Genomic DNA, 23,291 nt, shown 5'->3' with positions numbered 1-23,291 from the left:
AATATTGGAGACGAGTTATGGGACTAGGCAACCAAAATCCAGATGCCCTACTATTGACGTACAAGCTCTTCCGCACTAATAAGAAAGAATCCGTTTTGAAGACATCAAGCAAATGGCAAATGAAAATATTGTTTGGTTTGCTAAATATGGTCTTTATACGCTTTTTATCTTCCGTTCGTTCTAGGTTACACACCTTTTTTTTAAACTGATTGCGAAATTTTTCGCGAAACGCCTCGCCTACAGTGTCTGACAAGGGATCGTGTTATACTGCAGGCTCAATTATAAGAGCTTAAGCGTTTTAGTTGAACAGGACGACAGTTTCTCCAACGGTGATGTTACATCGTTAAAGATTTAATGACGATTCCGGTCAGCCAAAAGGAATAAAACGTGATTTGTATTGTGCCCTTTGGTTTTTACGTACCCTTTGTCCTTTCTTACGTTACAGCTCACAAACGCAATTTACTAACTCGTGTCTTTTTTTTCAGATTTTAACGACTAGCAGTGCCAGTAATTATACATGGTGAGTGTTAAAAACATTCCTTAATGACGTATTCAAATTATTTCATTTCGTTTTTTTGCTTATTAAAAGCAAACAGCATCTCATATTTTCGTACAGGCCATGAACTTATTTTCGTTCTACCTTTAATTTTATCTCTGAGTGAACTCAAAAAATACATTTACTTATATTTATATATTTATTTTGTAAACACACCCTTATTAAAAGATGTAATAACGATCATCATACTGAAAAAAAGACCTTAACCGAGTTGCTTGGAAAGTTATAATAATAATAATAATGTTTATTGAGCATACATCTAAACGTAACAAAACAATAAAATAATAATGTTGTACAGCTCAAAAGGTAATGAATTCGGCCTAAAGCCGTTTTTAATTAAGATATAAGGTAGCTAATTAGCGGAATACGTGTTGGTGATTTAATAGTTATATTATTTCTATAGTTATAGAATTTGTTGTGGGTCTTCCTTTTTTGATTTATTTATTTATTATTTATTTAATTATTTAAGGTGCCGGCAGTTGCAGAGAAGCCATTATATAGTTCTTGGTAGCATTTGGAATTGTGTCCGTAATGGAACCTATCCAACTTTGATTTTGGTTTCCTATGTTAATTTTAATTGTGCATTAAAGCTCCAAGGTCTTGCAGTTCATTTAATTATCGCAGACCTGCTGCCTGTTGACTCGAAATTCCAGGTACCAATTGGTAACGAATTTGAACATTTTAATTCGGAAAATTAAGTTAGTAATTAAGTGACTCGTTAAATGAGTTGCAGTAAATCGCATCCGAACCAATCGTGAGTGGTTTCATTAGAAGCGCGCTTAATTAAGGTAAATTTTAAGACCAATGATACATTTTTATGTTTATCACAGGCCGCACAATTAAATAAAAAAGTTTTAATTTTTGGATGTAAACAATCGAATACGCTGTGTCGACTGGAAAAGCCGTCATATGAAATAGCCGAAGGTAACCCCGTTGTTTACAGTGTATACTGTTCGATTGTCTTCTGTCGCGTACTCAATCTCGTAGCTTAATACCAGAAAGTTAAGAAGAGTTCTTGCTATCGTAAAATAATATACTATACTCGCAGTTCTTCTTGGTCGGTCGAGATTGCAAATGACACACCGGTATTGCTACGAACTACCCGATGTAGTTTTTATTCTTTTGAACAGCACGATTACATTTACGATTTTGTGGATACACTGGCACTTTGTAATTAAACTATCTTAGTTTATCGCTCTGTAGGTGCACAAACTCGCGTTTTGATTTGCGGCCACGTCACAGTGGCGGCGCGTTGAATACGGAACACAATTTCATCAGAAAAATCTTCCGTGCTTGTTTTTGCAAAACAAGACTCGAATTTGCGACTGACACGGTTGGAGACTTCCGTGAACCGCGACTGAATTCTTTTTCAATTTTTTTTTAAATCAGAGGATACGGTTGAGCCGCGATCAAGACGCGAATAATAATTCTTGAGGGGAGACGTTTCGTACCGAATTTAATTCCAAATTAGTTAATATTGTGCAACGTTTTTCTCTGGAATCACCAAGTACAGTTCTCTAGTATGACTCCCGCCAATTTTACTTCATGAATGACACTCATAAAATGGCGAATTATCAACCCAGGCGGCCAGCTCTAGTCGTACTTTTACTACTGTTTCTTTGCAATACCAATTACAGACATCCCACACGAATTCCAAAATGCAAGCTTTTCCTCGCTTGTGTTGAAATCATTCTTATTTTCAAAAACTCTAAATTCACAAGGGAACTGAAGTAATTTCTCTGCAAATTCACCCTCCGGTCATAAGTATATATGTAGTGTATGACTGGAATTCTTTTTAATTTATCAACGAATTACTATATTCAAAAATGTATCCGAATTAACATCGAAATCGTTCCAGTAGACATTAAAGTTATGCGGAGTTTCCGGGACTTTGTTTTTTGCGCAAAATCTAGTGCAATAAATAGTTAAGTTTCTGATTTCAAAAAATTTCCTGCTACCAATAAATGCAGATTTATTTTATTATTCACCGTTTTGCACAAAAAAGTCTTTCTTTGTGTACTCAAGAACGCAGTCTCAACAAAAAATCGTTAGGAAACACCGGGATCTGAAATAAATGTGCCTCAAGAACTTTCTCTCATGAGAATATTGGCTTTGAAATGTGAGAAAGTTTATAACTTCAGCTTAAAGCGCAATCTGACAGTTACGAAAGAAGCTAATTAAAATACATAGGCTATTGTAACGTACATTTAATTACGTGGTATATTTTATTTACAATTAATTAGTAATGAATTTATAACAGTATAAATTAATTAATTAATTAATTATATAATTAATTAATTATATAATTAATTATATAAATTAATTTATAACAGAAAATTATGTGTGATACTCGCTCAAACATGTAGTTACAACACACGAGCGCGAAGTCACAACTCATCAGTTCGGCGTCGACTTTTATTACATACGCTTCCATTTGCCGACGGGAAATTTTTTGATTTTTTTTGAAAAGGCGTGTCAAATTTCAAGGAAAGAATGCGTCGCATCCACTTTCATTCTTCATCGCCAGTAATCTTTCATCGACTTGATGGCGCCCCGATGTCTAGGATGCTTTCTTAATGTTTGCGACAGTATCGTTTCCGGTTCCTTGTAGTAGGCATTCTAAACATCCAGTTCCATTTTTCCTGTAACCCTGTAAGCTATATTTTTAATGTTTCATAGTAGATGTATTTATTTGACTTTTAATTAACCCAGGATAAGATACAAAACCTGGAATCAAAATTTGACAATCTACTATACTGACGCTTGCAAATGCCCAATTTTTCTTAAAAATCGATACTTTTCTGATATTCACCATATAATAAAAAAGACGTACAATTACACGTAGAATTAAAAAATGCATTCAAATACAGGGGGTTCTTATTAAAAAAAATGTACCATTTTGGCGCCCTACTTTGAGGCGCACTGTGTATAATTCCAAATATTTTTAAAATGTGGAGAATATTCAACCATATCATAATACAAAAGCACTCTATCGAAAAATCTTATCTTCAAGGCATTAAGTTACTCCGCGCAATCGTTAACTCACCCTGTACTGTAACGCTACTAAGTGAGGTGGTATAGGCAAAGGGACAAATTTACTTGAACTAATAAGTGAGAGACACTCGATAATTTGAGAGTCACTCATCTAACACAAGGAGGCCTTATGGCCACACCCTTGAATTTAAATACACTACTAGAAAATGATTTTTTTAGTACACCTAAGCGGTATATGGGTATTTAATCGACCGTACAACTATTACTAATGAACATTATATACGCCTGTAAAAGGAAAAACTGTATGAAAATCTACAAAAAAGGTAGAGCTATAATAAGCTGGGGTGAAAATTAGAAATGAACACATAAAACAGTATAGATTGACACGGAATAATTTACACGATGTCTGATCCCTATCCGTTTTATCTAAATTGCGCTCAATAAAAAATTGTAGGTAATCAAACTTCTCGTGTCACTTGGGTTGAAAACTTGTTTTATCAGAACATAAAAAAGTTAGCACAAGCCATTTACTGTTTATCACAAAAACCGCAAATAATTAACTATGGTGGAGTGTATAGCACGCGGCGCAATTTGCAAGCTACTTCAGAAAAATGTACAGGATTTACACACTGGTGCTAAACTCGACAATAGGGCAAAATGGCTTGTTACAGTTAAGAATCTTAAATTATTCATGATAGCAAACTCTCGAGCAACTGAAGAGTACAAATCTTATCGTAGCAGAAAATCGTAGTATAAAATGAGCTGCGCGGAAGGTAATACCTCAAGTGGATGACGTATAATATGCATACGATGGGAGCACTCTTGAATCTGACAACCACGTTTAATCCAGCGACTGGCTTCTATTGTACTTTATATTCTGTAGCTTAGCAATTTCGCTGAAGGGTGAATACTTACTCAAACATTTCTACCAAATATGCAATGCTGGTGCATTATCGGTTTTCATTTCCGATTTACTCGAAACCTACGAATTCAAAGAGCTTTTATGTGTTACGTTTTGCATTTTCGCATTTCCCTCTAAGTTACAGTTAATGACTGTTGGAGATTGCAGTTAAAAAAAAATGTGACTGTCACCACCGCAAGTTTTACGCATAAAAAGGACAAGAAACCAATTTAAATTAGTTCTCAATTGCTATTTCAGAGAGGAGTTAAAAGATAATTTTCAATATATGTCGGCGAATTTTGAAGCTCCCATACAAGCAAACATTCACGATTGTTCCAAAAAATAGGAAACGATTTCCGCTGAAGTATTTGAACTAGTAAGAGACTTCCTGTCCGTTTCAGTTGTTGAAAGACGTGTCTCCAGTAAGTTTTTAGCGTAGATGAATAAAATATTGTGGAGTCTTCTTTCAAACGATGTAGCGGCCATCAAGTCCAGTAATAAACGTTTATTAATCTCGGAACGTTTAAGAATAAAATTGCTTCATAAATCAAAATTACCAAATTAAGAAAGTTTCATTACTCTCTTCAAAGGGGTTGTTTTCGAAAACCACCTGTTATATACTGGGGAATATTCGTGGCTTGAATTGTCCAGATATGTGGTTTCATGGGATGGATTACCCAAGGATGGCAAACGAAGCCACCCATAAATCACCTATCCAGCTAGCTCAATTTAATAAAGTCACTCATCACAACAACAATAATTAACGTGAAGCTCTTAAACTCCAGGGTCGTACTTTGGGTTCAAACTGGTACAAAATTGTTCATTTAAACAACAAAACTTAGTCGGTAAAATTGCTGTAATAAAAAGTGGCGACAATGCCAGCGATAAATGCCACGCTACAAGCGATCTATCGAAACAGATTAAATAAAGTTCTTAGTTTTCGCTTTCACACCTTCTTTCTTTGAAGTCCCTCCTTACGCTTTCCTCCAGATTTTCCGTTGACTCTACGCCCGCTTTACATCTCTCCTTTTTACATTTCTTTCATTCAACTATTTCCCTTTAACGCTCCACTGTCTTCACACAATTTTCGTGCTCCCTTAACACCACATGCATGACTCTTTCCTTATTGCTTTGTTACGCCCTCCTTGGTTCTAATTCTTTTATCCCTTCTTTTTTTTGCTCCTCTCTATGCAAGCTTTTTTCATCGACGCCAAATTCAAGTAAACTTCTTTATTTTATGTTTAATTCAGAACCCCATAGCGGGCTTGGTTAATTTACTAGGGTCAAAAACCTCAATTGCATAGAACCCCGAGCTACCATAGTTACTTAAGACAAAAAATAAGTATTGCTATACAACGTGGCAATGTGTCAAGTGTAATGGGGACGCTTCCAACTGCGATCCCCATGGAAGAAATTTATTATTTATTATAAATGTTTGATCTTTAGAAATTTTTAATTTTTCATTTGTTAAAATAAAATTTATATTGTGTTCTCATTAAAAAAAAAAATTAAAAAAAAAAATTGCATAGAATGAAATTGAATCCCTATACCACTGGCAAAAATTGTAATATTATAATTAATTTATAATTTCCCCGCGGCTAGCTCAATAATAAAAAAATGCTTCTTGCGAAACTTTGGCCCCTTATCTCCTTTTAAAATCTAATGATTTGGTTTGATTGAACTCTGATAAATACGCATATGACTTTAGTTGAATAAATTTATTAATGAAAATAAAGGCGTCAAATTCCATTTTTATTTACACGTTCCTTGATGTAAACTGTTAGATTTATGAAAAGGAATACAGAAAATGTGATGCCAACTTCGTGATCCCGTGTGCCAAAGTTGATCCCTATCTAAACTGTCATTCTTCTAGACATAATAAATTGTTGCTATCTTCTTCTGTTTAAAACGTACATACAGTCCTGAATACTAAACACATTTTTAATCGCACCAAGGGATTTGTATTACTGAAATGAAATGCAAAATTTCAAATCCATTGTTTAGATTTGATTATTATCAATAAATACAATACAAGATCTGTTTCATGCAAATAATTTTTAAGGGTCGATTCCTTTAGGAATATTAAAATTACACCGAACAAAATTTCTTAGGCAAATTCCTAAAACTAACCGACCACTATTTTATACAAATCAAAAGATTTAAAATAACTTATCGACGTGGGTCTCCTTGGAAAATTCTGCTATCTTTAGAAATATAAAATATGGTACAGTCCGTGATGAATACAAAACAAAAATGTCCTTACGTATTGTTAATTCGAGCAAACTGGCCCCAATTTCGCGAAGGTAATACTCGAGATCGTAATTATGCACAGGAATGAAGTACCAATGTCCGCTGTATTGATATTAATTCTGCCCAATTTATTAACTAGGTTTCTTTGGCGATAAGCGTCTTTAAATTCTCTGCTGTTGTATACAAATTTGAATTATCGCAGAATGCGCAGGTGAAAGACGTAACTTAACTTTAAGAAACTTGTTTTTAACCAGCCCTTACTGTTAGCGATCCGAAAAACTTCCGTTATTTGTCACAATGGGTGTTAATGTTAGTTTTATTTAGTCTCGCTTTTTACCAACCGTAGATAAAAAGCGTTGGTACTTCGCACACATATAACTTACAATTTTCTTACACTTTCTCTGCCACTTATTTCACTTTGCTTGCTACCCGAAGATAAACTGTCAATTCTTTACTACTACTCTGATAAGTTTGGCTCAATAAATATACGTTGTGGTTTTTGAATTTGGACTAAAATCTCCACACATACGCGAAATAAAATCGCTTTAACACAAAATCGTACGCGCTTAGCATTTAGTTTCAACGCACTTAAAATGATACTCGATGTTTTGCGAAAATTAACGTGGAATAAATTTTTAACGATAGAAAATTCCACGCTAAAAGCGATAGCTCGCGAATTCGTCTTGGAATCTAATTTTTAACCCACCCAATGGGTACGTTTTGACTGGCGAGGAAGGAAGGCATCTTCCGCTTCCTCACTTCTTTCGCTATTTCAATTTCGCCCACGAGAAAAACCGAAAAGGAACTTATTTTTGAATGAAATCGTTATTATCGCTAGAGATACTTTCGTGCACGTTTGCTATGTGAAGCGGTACATGTGGAAATTTTGTTTAGCAAAATAGAAATCCAAAACCAAATTTTTGAATCAGCAAAGTTTCATTCGGATTCATGTTCATTCGGAATTGTTTAGATACGAAATTTTAATCCGGGCTTCTTTTTGTCCCGTTAACTTTCACGACAAGTTTAAACATATGTTCAAACGGCACGTGTAATTACGGTATTCTTGACCACTAATAAATTTTCTTGAACATTCTCGTGCACCAGAACCGAATGTCCTACCGTATGTCTTCTGGACTCCTACCCTTCTTGAACTTTCATTGATAGTTCAAATTTGGCCCATCCCAATTTTCTTTTTACTGTTTTTAGTGTTAACTTGTAAAGTGAACAATCAGTACGTAATTCTAACTGACACAATTTTTAATAAGGGAACATAACTATGCAAAGTGATTATTAACAGTGACTTAATGCAACCAAGTGCTAGTCCGAGAAGTGGCCAACTTGAATGACACTCCTTTATAAAGTTTTCATAACCACTTAACCCTAAGTTGTAGCTAAACACAAGTTTGTTCGCTTTGCCGTTGACAAAAACCGTAAATATGAAATACACACAAATAAGAATAATAAGAAATAAGTACACACTAATTAATAGTACATTATATATCAAGGTAGAGAAGTCCACTATTATTGCCTGAGCACCAAGATTACATCTCGAGGCGCTTGCGCCGAGGGGTGTAAGGTGCGAAGGCAATAATAGACTTCTCTACCGTGGTATATATACTATTTTTTTCACTACTAGCACTTGAAATCCTCTAAATTAACATATTATATTGATAAGAGAGTTAACGGTTGGACAGAATTGTTTGTTTCTTAATTTAACATGTCAATCAAGTACGTGGAAGTACAAGTCAAACAGGCCGTATTTTGTTCTGTCATTGAGATTTTTCAAAGAGTAATTTCGTTCGAATTTTTTCAAAATGTGATAATTTTAGGTATGTAATTTCTCTGGAAATTGCGAATGGTGGCAATTATTCGTTTTAGAGAACTTGTCTAAACGTTCATTGAGCGAAATTTCGGGTTGTGTTTTCTAAAAGTGACAGCGTGACAGTTCTCATTATTGACTACTAGTTAATAATAAAAAATTATTAACCACTTTGAACAAATGCCGAGAAAGCCTACTTTACAAGTGGAAAAAAGGTTAATAATCATGTCATCAGACGCTAGTAGTGAAAAAAAATTGTTAAAACACTTAAAATTGTCGTCCTTTGTCAAGAGAGGCACTCAAAAAACGGCATTTTGAGTGAAGTATACGCACTGTGTGCTTGTGTCCATAGAAAGACAAGATCAACACAGTCAATGGAACTTGTTTCTTTGTGTCGCCCTTAAAATTCGGTACTCCCCTGATATTAAATATTCAAGTTGAAAAGTTTTTATCTTGGTAACACCCCGCATCGAAAAGAATTAAGAACATGGTCAAATATAAAGGACATTTTCGATAGCATTGAAAAGGACCTTTTTGACACGGCGTTAAATGACCCTCACGAAAGATAAAAATTTGTGTACAAAACACAACGAAAAACCTTTGATTCTCGCCAGTAACGTGTATTTGAACACGACTAGATATTAGATAAAACAGATGAGCCGACAAGAATGTTTTATCCCCTACCTTTCCGTTTTTCCTTTCCGCGTTTGATATATATCTTGTAGGGCGACAAGAAAAACCATTTGGTGGATTTATACTGCTGTAAAATAAGGCAGTTTCGTCCTTAAAGTAGAGAAGTGCGTGTGTCGTCTGTGCTTACATGATTTTCTTCATTTTTGACGAAGGGGGCGTACTCCATTGAAAGGACGACTGTACGAGTAGATAATGTAAAACCGTCAAGCGTAACTATCATATTAGAGTTCCAAACGTTAGCTCTCTTTACGGACCGTGCACTTCGGCTATTTTTAATGACACTCGAACCTACAGCACGTCCTCTTTTTTCCGACGTCCTCCTTTGAGCGTGTTTTATAGTTGTGTTTTATTGCATTATAAGGGATGTACCATAAGATAAATAGTTCAAAATAAACAATTTCCCTGTTTAACTGTCGGAATATTTTATAGCATTCTATAATGTCGCAAAGCATTTAGAGTGTGACGCTATTTATCCTTTATCGCCTAACTTTAAAGCGTTTTATGAACTTGCAGTTATAAAAGCAGGACGTAAACACTGGGTACGAAATTTTTTAAGCGCACAATAAATCTTGAAACCAATTATTACTGCTGGTCAAGCGAGGATTGTAACGCTGCTACTGCACGATCTCTAGTCAAATTAATTAAAAATCTATACAAGCGAGGATTTTGAAAACTCGGTAGAATTCAAGGAAATCTGAACTTTATTCAACAAATATTGCTAATAATTTCAGCAGACATCTTTCGGAATCATTACATTCCCTTTCGTCAAAAGCATGCAATAAAATTTCATACAAATTGCTCCAGTGTTGTTTGCTAAACCTTATCCAAAATATCGCGAAGTTTCGATTGCCGATAAATTATCTTTGGAATATATCAGCTCCGGGTGCTTGTTTTCTTTGATATTACCGACTGCGTATTCAGCCTAATTCGTATTTACTGGAGTTATCGGCCTATTCTGGACTGCTTTTTTACCAGAAATTCCAGATTATTCCTTTCAAAGCAACGCAATGAACATCAATCACATTCTGTGACACCCTCTGACGCAAAATAATCATTAACCCAAGCAAAAGTGCGATTTTGCACCTGGTAACGGTCCAGAATTGATTAACCGGCATAATCAGAGTATTAACGAATAGTATAAGTAGGTCTCGATATTAAGATGCGGTTTTCGCGAGCTTGTTTAGCCATCATTTAGCTACTTTTTCATGAAAAAAATCAAACCAACGCATTTAATTTTTTTGAGAAAATTAACCCTTTCTGTCGGAATGTCGAAAAAAGCCATCAAGCGGCGATATGTGAAACTAGCAAAACTTCAAATATTATATTTGTAGCCGAAGAAAACTCTTTTCAAGTAACCCGAGTTTGTTAAAATCGGCTCAGTCGTTTCGTGTTCTTTACGGAAACCTTTGAATACCCCTCACCACTTCATTTTTAGAGATACAGGAAAAATTGTCAAACAAAAAAGGTTCAGATTATCGTCGTCTTCATAAACCGGACATTTTTTGTTAGGTTAATATAACGGAATTCACAGAAAAATCACTTTTTTAGATTACAGATTGCAGTTATGCCCCCTAGCTACCATTTCAGAAACTTAAAAATATTTAGGTTTTTCTCGCGGCTTGTTTACTAATAACTTTTTACCGCAAGCCTCTACGATGGACAGGTTCCCAGATACAGTACCTCGCATTCTTATTTGGCCACCCTGTACATTATGTATTTCCAAATTTACCAGTCCTTTTTGAGCCCTATTGAAACCGCACCAATGCAAATTGTCGGAGATTTATAAGTGCGTATTGTAATTTGTAACGTTATTTCCTCGCCAATTCCGCTTGAGTCACCCTTGTTCTGTGCTCTTTAACTACATATTCCTACACTATCTACATGTTTACTTTGTAATCTACTGGTCTAGATGTAAGTTAAACTCTGTAGTGTAAATGATTCCTGTAGTAGAGCTCTTCTACCTAGTTTTGTTTATTTTTCGTTGTTATGGAGTTTTTTATAGTTACTTCTTTATCTAGTTGCTAGAGTGCACGCCTTGTATCACTTTTTTCTCTCAGCTTGAGCGCAGTTGTAGTTCTCTTCCTCTTCAGTGCGAAGTTTCTGCCGCTGAGTTGATTGGATGCAAATGTTTTCTTTTGGTATGCCATTCTTCGCGTCTATCTTAAAAGGTCTTAGTGTTAGGTTTTACCACATTTATCTTTGGAGTGATTTCTCTTTCTTCATGATGCTTATGATTGTGGCTGCATTGAATCGTTTTGCGGATCTGTATTTTGCATTTAACCAATACGAGGTATGTTACATTATTGCGCAGTATGTTTCTTAGGCTTTAACCTTCACCCAAAGGATTTAAGTTTTCTTTTTCTCATCGTCATTTCCTTTGAATTGCCTTTCACGTTAATTTACCTGGATATTACCCACACAGCACGGATGATGATTTAGCATTTTTATTTGAACCCGCCATTTTAGCAAAAATGACGCGTGGATGTTTCTACATTACCGACTTGGCAGAATTACCCGCCATTTCAGTGTAACTAAACACCTGATTCCAGCAACATTGGCCTACTTCGACTTTATTTATATACCTGGAGATTTCAAAATAGTTTCTGTAACCGCAAGTATATTACAAAATGTTGGAGCTTAACGATCTTGTAAATGGCTCCGCCGCTATACCCGATTTTACTTGCCTCGCTACGCCCCACATCCAATGTTGTTTACGATTACTTTTGTTACTCCAATTCTGTTAGTTTAATTACGTTGTACGTTATACCGATATTAGTACCGTCGCTTTGTAACCAAGTTTTTGAAGTTACCGAAGCTTTCTCCCTAGAGGGAAGCAAGTACCATTTTTGGTGTATGTTGGTTTATTCAAATTCAAACTAATTCACGTTAATTCAAAATAATTCACTTAAATGAATGTTAATTCACGTAAATTTTCACATTAATTAAAATGAATTCACGTTAATTCAGAGGAGTGTACACAAAAAATCCCAGTTGTTTCCCCTAGCTTTGTCCGAAGCCGATATTTACGATTCTGTGTTGTTTTTTTTACTTCAAATACTCGGCTCATATTATCTTGTTGATTAGATTGCATTGATATTGAATAAAATTTAGTTATTTGGGCATGGCGAGGTATTTTTCTAAAATTTAATGCCACTTTTATGCTTTTGTAGTTATAATGATAGTCGTAGTCGTTCAAACTTTTAGTTTTGCTAATGTATTGTTGATTTTTTTTACTATTAATTACAGTTTTAGTATACAATTAGCCTACGTGTCAGACGTTAGCATTGCTATTTCGCAATATTTTATGTGCGGCACGATTCACTAACCCCCTTTTATTTGTATTTGCGGTATTATCTGCTACAGATTTGCAAAACGCGTCCTTCTGAGCTCGAAAGGTTGTGATCCGCAGTTAAAAGGTAAATTTTGTTATTTTCGTCGATTTGATTACATTACTGTTAATTGATACACTCGAATTGTAATTATTACATCTGCTTGGTATTCACTTAACGATTCTAGCATAAAAAATGTTGTGTGTACGTGAATTGCAATTATTACGGTTTGCACGTTAATCATTCGAGGTGCACGTATTTTCAATTTGGAAATATTGATACCACACTGTCTGCAACGGTAAGACTAAATGGTGTTGTGATCGTAAGAATAGTATAGGAATTCAAAAGAAGTGAAAGAGGGTTCGATATAAACCAATTCATACAGGTATTAAACGAGAAATAAAACACCGTATAAATAAAATCGCGACAAGTTCCGTGAAACACACAGCGTAAGTTTATCAACTTTGATATATTCGAGAACACTCGTTGGATACATTAAAAGTATTTGAATACTGTATTCAAATACTACCCAGCTCTGATATATAACTTCTGTTGTTTCTTGTTAAAATTTAAAAGTCACGTAAAATGTTTAAGGTGCGACATCTCAGAAAAGTTTAGTTTTCTGCCTTTTTTCGATATCGGGATAGGTTAAGAAATGATACAGTGCGCATCGTCCAAATGATTAGGTATTTTGCGTTGCATACGTCATGTAACAGTGGCCAATGTCAACTTTGATATTTTAAGTACACACCCTGTATATTTTTCAATTTTTCAATTCGTCGAAACCTTATAGACATATTTGATATACAGAAATGGAAAGTAATTATTGCGGACCAGACTTACAATAAGGTAGAAAGAAACCCAATAACTCGCCCAATAAGCACTATATGAGTGTGAAGTGAGATGAAATACACGACAAAATAAAAGCGCTCATACTATACAGCCTAGTATCAATGACACATGTAATCAATAACAAAATAACCAATAAAATCGAAATGCAAATTAAACGGCAATTGATCTTTATTTTTCTTTACTTTAATACTTTCTCGATGCTTGGATGTGCAATGCCCACGCACCGACGAGACCCTAGATGTAACTTTTCGTTGATTGATTCTCCGATGTAGAATTGAAATCTCCGAGGTGTGCTCTGCACGGACCGGTCACAGAATCCGCGGGTTGACTTCCGTGGCTCAACTCCCAATCTCTTAGAATTTTGGACCACACACTCATCGCGCTGGAATTCCAAAAACGAATAAACGAATCTCTCGCTCGAGTTATCCCTACGTAATTCATTTTGACTCATTAGCCACTACAAAATGGCTTCTTATTACTGAAAAACGGCCATATTTAATCGTTGATTCGTTTTCTTCGTTTCTGACCTACGAACTAAATGAGAGCTAGGGTAATAATCAATCCCACGTACGATAAAATGACCTAATTCTCACTCTGCGATCTGAATTTAACCCTTGTTACCTCGATACGATGACGCCGACACTTCCGGGACTCATTACTAGCTCAACAAGTTGTAGAATTTAAAAGCGCAGAAAATGACGATCACTAAATTTAATTGAAAACTCCGACTTCTATCCAGATTACCAAGCCTATCCTTCAATCATCTGATGAACTCCCTGAAAAAACCAAAATTTCAACTTCATAAAGATTAAGAGTTACCGTTACAAGCCATGCAGTTTTCGATGCCCCTAGTGTTCAAGTCATAACCTTCGATCCTTCAGTATTCAGTATTAGTCCAGTCAAATAAGAAAAAATAAAAACATTAATCGGTAAAGATCTGAAATTTTGGTACACATGTTCATTAGTGTTCCCCATTGGACATACTAAAAGTCCCCGTCAAAATCTGTTGCGCTCGAGGCGCCATCCTGGAAAAAAGGAGCACTTTTTCAGTTTCTTGCCTATATATCGGCAACAATTATTGATACGGAAAAATAGTTCAGATAAAAAATATAGTTTATTAAATTGCCCATAAAAAAGCATATTAACATTTTTCTGTATGCCCAATACTTTAGCTATAATCCGACATCGAATAGGGAATCAAGTATCCTGAGCTCTCGAAACAGTCGCGCAGATATTTTTTTACAACTTTTTACAAATCATTAAAAATTCATTGAAAATTCTACCAGTATTTCTTATATATGCGAAGTCGTCGCACTCAAGCTTGGTATGAGACACGTTTAGTAAGGTTTCTCATAAAACTCTCTCTCAATAGAACTTTCATCTTCAATGTGAGCACTGAGTGTCCGAACAGGGTCAAGGTCATTCTGAAGGTCTGATAACGATGTCGGTTTTAATATCTCTCACTAGCAGGCACGTTATACTTATGCAGATAAGGGCGTTCTTCAGCTTCAGAAATCATTTCGTTGCTCCAACACTTTTACACATTTTCGCTTACCTTTTTGAAAAAAACATGATGTATCATCAAACATTATGTCATTGGTAGAATGCTTTATCGCACGACGATTCTGTTCATTTTTTGACTCTATTACAGCTATCGATGTAGTCATAAAAAAGACGGCCTCCTATAATATTACGATACGGGGCCTAAACGCGTTCTGACGTATTCAACGTGAGATTACAGCTAAAGTACTGGAGATACAAAAAAATGTAAATACTCTTTTTTATAGGGAATTTAGTAAACTATATTTTTCATGTAAACTATTTCTTCGTGTCAGTAATAATTGCCGAGACATGGGCAAAAAACTGGAAAAGTGTACCGTTTTTCCAAGATGGCGTCTCGAGCGCAACAGATTTTGACAGGGACTTTTAATATGTTCAATAGAAAGTCCCAATAAATGTGTATACCAAAATTCAGATCTTTACCAATTAATGTTTTTATTTGTCCAAAATTGCGCTAATTTGACTGGACTATATTATTAACTATATTTAAAAGGCACACAGCATTTGCATTTAGTTTGGAATCAGGAGCGTTTCTGAAACCACACGCCATCCTGGGGAAGGTTGACCAGAGCGCGTATGCAATTAACTGCCCCAATGCACCCATCTCTCAAGCTTTATAAAATGGTGGATTATTGACCACTGACCAATCAGGTGTTTTGAATTATTCCGCATTTTACGAACAAGGGTGTGCTTGCGTTTTACTCTATTCCATTGTTATAAGTGTCACTACTAAAATACGAAAAATAGTATCGCCGGAAATTCATGCTCCAGTTTTGTAAATTGTTTTGTAGTTTTTAAAATACATTTTCAACACTTTGAATTCCTTACTCCAAAAGTGCAGTTTTCAGCAAAAGGATTCAGTCTCTTTCATTCAAATTAAATACATTTGCATTTACAGCAGTTCCTCACATATTTAACAGCCCGGCTGCATTTAATGTAGTGAATCAAATGGGGTTCATTATTGGAGATATACCGACGGAGTTAGGGAGATGCTAAGGATTACAAAATAATGCTCCTACAATGTTCTGGTTGCGAGTAACTCTCTCATGGTGTGGTGTGGTTATTATATATGTTTTCAAATTTTCTTTTCGAAATGATCACGACACTTTTTACTCACAAAATCGTCACTAATCGAATTTCTCTGACTTGCCAATTGAAGATTAATGCGCTTAGACGTAACACGCATATTAATCGCCATTTGTTGGCCACGAAATTAACCTAAATCATCTAATAAATCAATCATGGCAAATCCCACAAATGTAAATCAGAGTGTAACGTAGGGTGAATTATGGACAAGCTACTGCTTCAGTATTCTCTCGTTACCTCTATAAGCAATTCGAGCAGTGGGTTAAATATTGATTTATTGTAAACATACCCGTTGTCGTTTTAAATTCTCGACCCACACTTCGTCCCGACAGTAATTTCCTGGGAAAAGAACCTCGGGTAATTGGGGGAATTGGAATAACGAGCTGACAGCGATTTCGAATACGCCGTTATTAAAATGGTGGGAGTTAAGCACTAATCGCCGGCATACGTGCAAGTTTTTTTTTCTGTCTTAACGATAGGTATAACAGTAAATTTTCCAAATAAAAAGAAAAGCGGACCATTTACGTTTTATTTTTATGTTTGGTACGTTTATCTGGTTGAATTAACTTTGGAACATCTCGTCGTGCTTTTTTTGCAGATGCTAATAAAATTAAGGAGGATTTTATTTTCCAAACCCCAATAAAGGTTGTTTTCAATACGCAACTGATGTTTTACATATAATTATAATATTCACGCACTTTACCATTGAGGCATGTTAAATTTTCATTTTACGGCTGATTTCTCAAAAGAGTTGGTTTATACTAAAAAAATGCGCCAGCATGCAGGTTTGTTTTCGATGTAACCAAGCGTATAAACATTCGTATACTGTTCTTCGCACACATTTTGTTTTAAACCCAGCAGAGACGGTAGCTCGGAGGTCCAACTATCTGAACCACCATCTTTATCTTCATCATTTAATTAGAAATACTATAAAAACTACAGTAAATTAAAACTATTCATTTTTGCGCCAAAATTTGAACTAAAGCTTTAACGTTATGACATGCACTTGCTATGAATCAAGCTGTGTGAGTGGAGTTAAATACTGGAAATAGCAACTCTGAAGTTCTTTTTCTGGATAAAGCTTATTTCGATATTTGGATTACAATGAAGTGGCCGCAGAAATTTCTATTACACAAATATAGTAGTACGTGTGAAAAACAAACAAAGTCCGTTGTTGGTTTTGTTGGTCATTTGCAACGGGCTTAGCACTTCTTTTTTGAAACAAAATGGAGAGACGAAATTTTTCACCAAATTTTGTAACTGACCCACGGTTCGGTTAACTCTTGAGATTTATTTACGGTGACGTACTAGTGAAAATGTCTCCTTCGGCTTCATTTTCCGAAAGATTGCTATCTTTAAGAATCTTCAAATCCAAAGTTTCCGTAATGATATAAACTGGATTATTACGTCGGATACCTACTTTTCCTTCTATGAATTCGTTAGGGAGTCATTGCTCGACACAACCTCCTAGGTTTATAAATGGCAGGAAAGCAACGTTTTTCTTCTTATCACGACAGTTAACGGTTTTCTTTGCAGACGTTTAGAACAATTTTACCGTTGTGATTTCCAACGACAAAGTTCAGTCCCCTCTCGTTTCACGAAAATGCCAACACATTTTAAGAACTTGCTCTTGACCGGATACGAGTGTAATTATTTACGCAAAAGAAATGCGTTTAATCAGCGTTACAGTTTCTCAGGCTTCCTGTTAAGACATACTTCTTTTAATGGAGATAAAACGGATATATTAAATTCACTCAGTTGTGTTAGTTTGTTGTTTCTGTACAACTTACGGAGCTTGCCTGAATATATACGCCCGAAATCACAAATTTATTTTATGAAGCCAGTAAAATTTTACTCTGGCAAAGCTCGAACGAAATTTGTCTTAGCAAACGAATTTCTTCAAACGTAATTGAGCAACGAGTTCTCTCGTGACCTTTAAAATCAAAGCTGTGAACTTGACCCACGCAGTGAATTCTCCAGTGGCCCAGGACCGAATGCCTAAAAATGTTTCTTACAGATTAATCTCCCCTTTTCTGCTATAAAATAAAATAAAATAATTCATTAACGGGCCCTTTTTTCCTGATTATTTTCGGTTATCTTTCTTCCCAAAATTATTACCTTTGGACTTTCTACGAGACCGGTTCCTTAAATGATAGAATACACCCAAAACAAGTGTATGTTTAGGAGTAGTTAAGTGGGGGTAGTTTGCAGCGTAGGAAATATGAATACGGACAAAGTATATGAGGGATAAAGATCTCCAAAGGAAAAAAATATATCAATGTTTTGATCTAGAAAAAGAAGGACGCCCGAAGACATATGATAATAAAATTTCTAACTTGGACCAAATCGTAAAATCCATCCAGTAACTTCTGAGAAGACTTCAGATGTAGATGATTATAGTCAGATTAGTTTGAGAAAACAAAAATTGTGGTTCATAACATTCAATTGTATTTTAGATAGCATTATTTCATTCTAAGGAGTCATTAATAAAATTGCATTTAAGAGTGTCGATTATATTCGAGAAAAAAATAACGTTAAAATCAGCTGTTCCTTCTTATAAACCGTACCCAACAAATTGTTATGTTATTTGTTGATGTCTCTCAAACCGAAAATACAATTAAAATTTGTCAACTAAACCTGGAAACATATGCAGAAATTAAAAATAGAGAAATGTGGGAATGCGGGGAAGAAGGGATACATGTAAAAGAGTTACAACATTAGGCACTAGGAAGCACTAAAAATGCACAAACCGTTAAAGACCCAACATGAGAACTAATTACCAAAGGGGGATGAACAAGAAGATTTTAACGAAGAAACAAGAATTACAGTATGAGCAAGTGATACAGAAGGTAATAAAAATATAGAAGACTTAGAAAAAAGCCCGAAAATAGGCACAGGCTCCCGACGACCCGAAAGTTCTCTGATATTCCGTGACCGAAATCTCGATCCATTTATATAAAGCTTAAAATAAGTCCGGGCGACCGACAGTTAGTGAAACGATAAGCTCCTTTTTGAGAATCAAAAATGCGCTAAAAAGGAAGTTATAGCAAGATAAAATAATTTATCTTCTCATATATGACGCATTTTTCTGCGCTAAACAGATATTTTCTAAAGAAAATTTCGGTAGCTCTTAAAAATCAACCCTTAGATCATCATCAGAAGCAAATATTTGACCTAGTAAGTGCTTTTTCTACATATTTGGTTATAGCTGTAGCTGTTTTTTGTTTCATTGAAACTGTCGTCTACTGTTCCGTTCCTGTGACCTAATTAGAAAATAAGTTAAAGAAGAACAAGTTAGTGCGATACGTTTTGTTAAGTGCGAAAACTGTAAGTAGTTGTAAGATTTCATGGTAATGCGGGGTGTGTAAACGGACCTTGTTATAGTCCATTCTGATTGTTGGAAGTTTATCGTTAATTTAATTTCTGTGTTTGAAATAAATTTTGTTTGTCTGAATTCATGTAAATCGGGTGTTTATTCGAACCCCTTCACGATTCAGATAAATGTCTCATGCTCCATTATGATTAAAAAGGTGTGTGATTAATCTTTATGGAATTTAGGCTATTATATTGGCCTTAGAATTTGGAATTTGAGGTAGAGGTTGGAATTTTTTTGTTTGGGCTGGAATTCACATGTCCTCTGAGAAATTTAATAAGAGCTAGGTTTAAAGTGTTCATTTTAGCCGGGCCATTGGACACAGCAATTTTATTTGCTCACCCAACGAGGAATAAATTGCGTTTATGTTTTATGCGACCCCATTGTTTGGGTCACAGCAATATTTGTGACACCTGTGCGCTCAATACAGACGCAAATACGATGTGTCTCAACTAAAATTTGCATCCTCCGAGTAAAGTTTATTAGTTTAGTCTAAGTATACTCTCATTTTCAAGTGATACGATTATATGAATTCTCATAGGTCGGGTGGCTACTCTCTTAAAATGTAGAGGTTATTTGAAAGCTTATTCCGTTCTCTATCAAGATCAAAATATATTACGATGATGAATTGAAAAACTTAAAAGTTCGATGCAATTTGATCCCACTTCAACGCATATTCGAAATGTTCAAGCATTTCCTTTGTTCATTTTCTGGAAACTGGTTGACGGTGCATGAAAATGTGACCCCCATATAGCACTCCCTCAAAAAATTTAAATTAAAAAGAAGGTTGTGTGCCACTTTCTTTCAGAGGATGTTCACAAAAAATACAGTTTTGAAACTGGCGCATTCGTAACTGATATTTCATTTTGAATGTTTGATTTAATAGCAAAATAAATAAATGGAATAATACACTAAATAATAAAATGCTGCATTCTATGTAGATTTCGTGATGGGGACGTTTTCAAAAATTATTCTTTCCACAGAACCTTTTTTTTTAATTATAATGTTCGAGGGGATACTGGGGGGGGGGGTATGAATGTCAAATTATGATTAAAAATCGAACTGTTTCAGGTTTTTTTCCAAATAGTACGTATATATAAAGGTGAAAATGAATTTATTCCGTACATATGGACCGCCACTTCAAAATAGGTTTGGGTATAACGCCTGAATTTTGTGCTGTAAGTACTTAAATACATTAATGTAATTGTCATCTTCCAAAGCTTTGAATATTGAGCAGTAAGGGCTACCAATGACCTTAAAACGAAGGCCAAAATTTACCATAAAGGGAACAATATTCGAAAACGCACAGCCATGATTAGTCAAAAAAGGGTGTTCCCTTAGTACTATCCTAATTTGACTAATATTTCAAATCAAATTTGGTGGTCACGTAAAGCAACAAATAATGAAAATACTGGTTACTTCTGGTCGAACGCTGTCGGTCCACACCCAGACTAAGTTAATTATCTTAATTTAGTATAATTGAAACTGTAAGTTAGATACAGGTCCCGTAATATCTCAACATTTTCAAATGGGAGAAATGTGAAGCTTTTTACTTAAAAAAACGCTTTTAGCGCATGTATTTCGTCTCGTCGTATGTGCTCTATTGTGTAATTCTAAGGCCAATGGAATGATTCATTTTTGCAATAAGAAACGACAATCGAAAATATTCTGTTAGTTTTGTCATTCACTATCGTTATCGTGGTTTCCCCTTGTGATCAATAGGTATAGCTAGCCAACAGTGACTCCACAAACATCGAACACCTACGGAATGCATAATCTACCCTTAATTCCTTAAACTTTGGTATTTTCAATGAGAGGGAAACTTTTCCACTAAATTATAGGCTATTTTTGTTACGCTTTCCGTGTGCTGAAATATGATCGTTTTACTAAACTTTTCGGCATAGTGTTTAGAACAATAAATAACTCGATGAGGTAAATCATGTTGGTAAAATTTGGAGGTTGTTATAAAAGCGCCTACTATTATAGTAATGAATGGTTTTGCAACGCAAGATGAAAATTCCGACCATCTATTTGTCACGTTAAGTATACCGGGTGATCACAAACGATTGTAGACAGTTTCAATTTGTCGCTTAAAGTTTTTAGTGTTTTTTACTTAAGGCATTGGCCAATATGGTTTTCCCCCAACGGTAATTATTTGTGGGTATTTTTATTTTCTCGTCTTTATACCGCGATCCTTGCATTTTAAATTAAATAGTTCTTTTCAAAGCTTTTTTCAAGTGCAACATTTTGCAATGACTCAAGAGAATGGATTTTATTCCAAGTGTTCACTTTAATTCCGAAATGCTTCAAAATTTCGGTAAATTATTGCGCGTGATTATAAGTGGTATAAATGAAATTTCAAACCTGAAGTGTTTTAGGTGTAACAATGTAGGGCACTTTGCTGCTAATTGCACCCTCCGAACTAAAATTTACTGTTTCAAGTGTAAGAAACCGAATTATACAATTCGCACTTGTCCGGATTGCAATCGACAGCCAAAAAACGAGTTCACGAGACGCTTCTAGGTCGTGAAGTGGTCTCCACAGCATCAGCCAAATCGACTAAATATTTAACTAACACAAAACCTGTCTTAGATTTCATTACCATGGATTCTCCATTTGGGAAATTTTTCAGGTTTATTTTGGATAGAAGTGAATTATAATAGTAGTACAGAAGTATTACGATTTTCAGTCGTACTTTTCACTTGTGTTATTAACGTAATTTCGGTTTGAATATTGGAAATAGCAGTCGGGACAGACTGTATGTAAAAGAATTCAAATAATATCATAAGTCCTGGGGAATTTTTTCAAATAGCCACAGAATTGGGAACATTTGTTGTTTTTTTAATGTTAGTTTGTAATTGTTTAATTATTTTAATTCTATTTGTTGCGTACAGTTTGTATGAAAATTTTAAAACGGGTAACTATGGTAACATTAATTAATCGAAATTTTTGCGTAAGTTTAAAGTTCTATCTAGTCAGATGTTGATAAAAAATTGTTATCGGACAAGAATTAATTGGTTCTTCGACAAACAATGTCATGTGCGAGATAAGCGATGCAGGTGTTTTATCAGTTCTGGTGATGGAGAGGAATTCCGAGTGTCGTCAGGTTAACAACGATGTTGAATTTGTTAGAGGAGGTGGTTTTGGTTAAATAGGAAGAATGAGGAGTACACGACGCCGTCTCAGGGGTAGTTTAAAAGAGAACTTAAATGTCTGCGACGTTAATTTTGATACAGATAGTCCAGCCGGCTATACAATTTTAAAAAAGAAACGTAATCGACCTCGCGGTAGCAAAACAAATCAATTTGTATCCCAATTTGAGTATTATTTTTCTGTCAGTTTTTTATAATTTCTTTTTATCCGTACGTTATTTCCAATTTCATTCAAAATTTCGTAATTTCATAGGAATTTGATTGAGTCTTTCAGGTTTATAAGAGTTTTGAATCAATGTTAAGATTTTCTTCTTGTGTGGGAACCAATTTGCGTCTTGAGTCACCATAGACATCAAAGAGAAAGAGAAACCACTCCAAAGATAAAATAATATGTAGCTCTGCACTTCCTATTCTAAAATATGCTTAGAGGCCTTTTTAAGTGCTCCTGAACTCTTCTGTAATAGTATTTTTCTCAACAGATTCACTAAACTCCCTGTTCAGCGTATTTCCTCAAAAATGAAAAACTATTTTGACTACTTTTTCCGTCCGTCCCTCTGTCCGTCCATCTGTCCGTCCGTCTGTTCGTTATAGTAAAAATATTTTTTTTCATGTACCATGATTTTACACGTTGCCGTTTTTTGTTCTTATAAATTCCATACACTAAGATGTTTCTTATAAAAAGAAATTGAGATGACGTGTTAAACAGGCGCAGTGGTAGCTTTCTTA

General features: G+C 35.1%; 1 long non-coding RNA gene across 1 annotated transcript in view; it reads left to right on the top strand.

Moving 5' to 3' along the window:
• The first annotated feature begins 462 nt into the window (after positions 1 to 462).
• The window catches only part of LOC116177518, a 116,435-nt gene continuing 93,606 nt past the window's right edge, over positions 463 to 23,291 (top strand). The window contains exon 1 of the long non-coding RNA XR_004146689.1: positions 463 to 520. This is a non-coding gene — a long non-coding RNA (uncharacterized LOC116177518). The remainder of the gene's footprint in view (positions 521 to 23,291) is intronic.

This window comes from Photinus pyralis, unplaced genomic scaffold, assembly GCF_008802855.1.
Source record: "Photinus pyralis isolate 1611_PpyrPB1 unplaced genomic scaffold, Ppyr1.3 Ppyr1.4_LG7, whole genome shotgun sequence".
In the NCBI taxonomy this organism is placed as follows: Eukaryota; Metazoa; Arthropoda; class Insecta; order Coleoptera; family Lampyridae; genus Photinus; species Photinus pyralis.
Note: the sequence above shows the minus strand (reverse complement) of the source record. Positions and strands in the feature narration are given on the sequence as shown.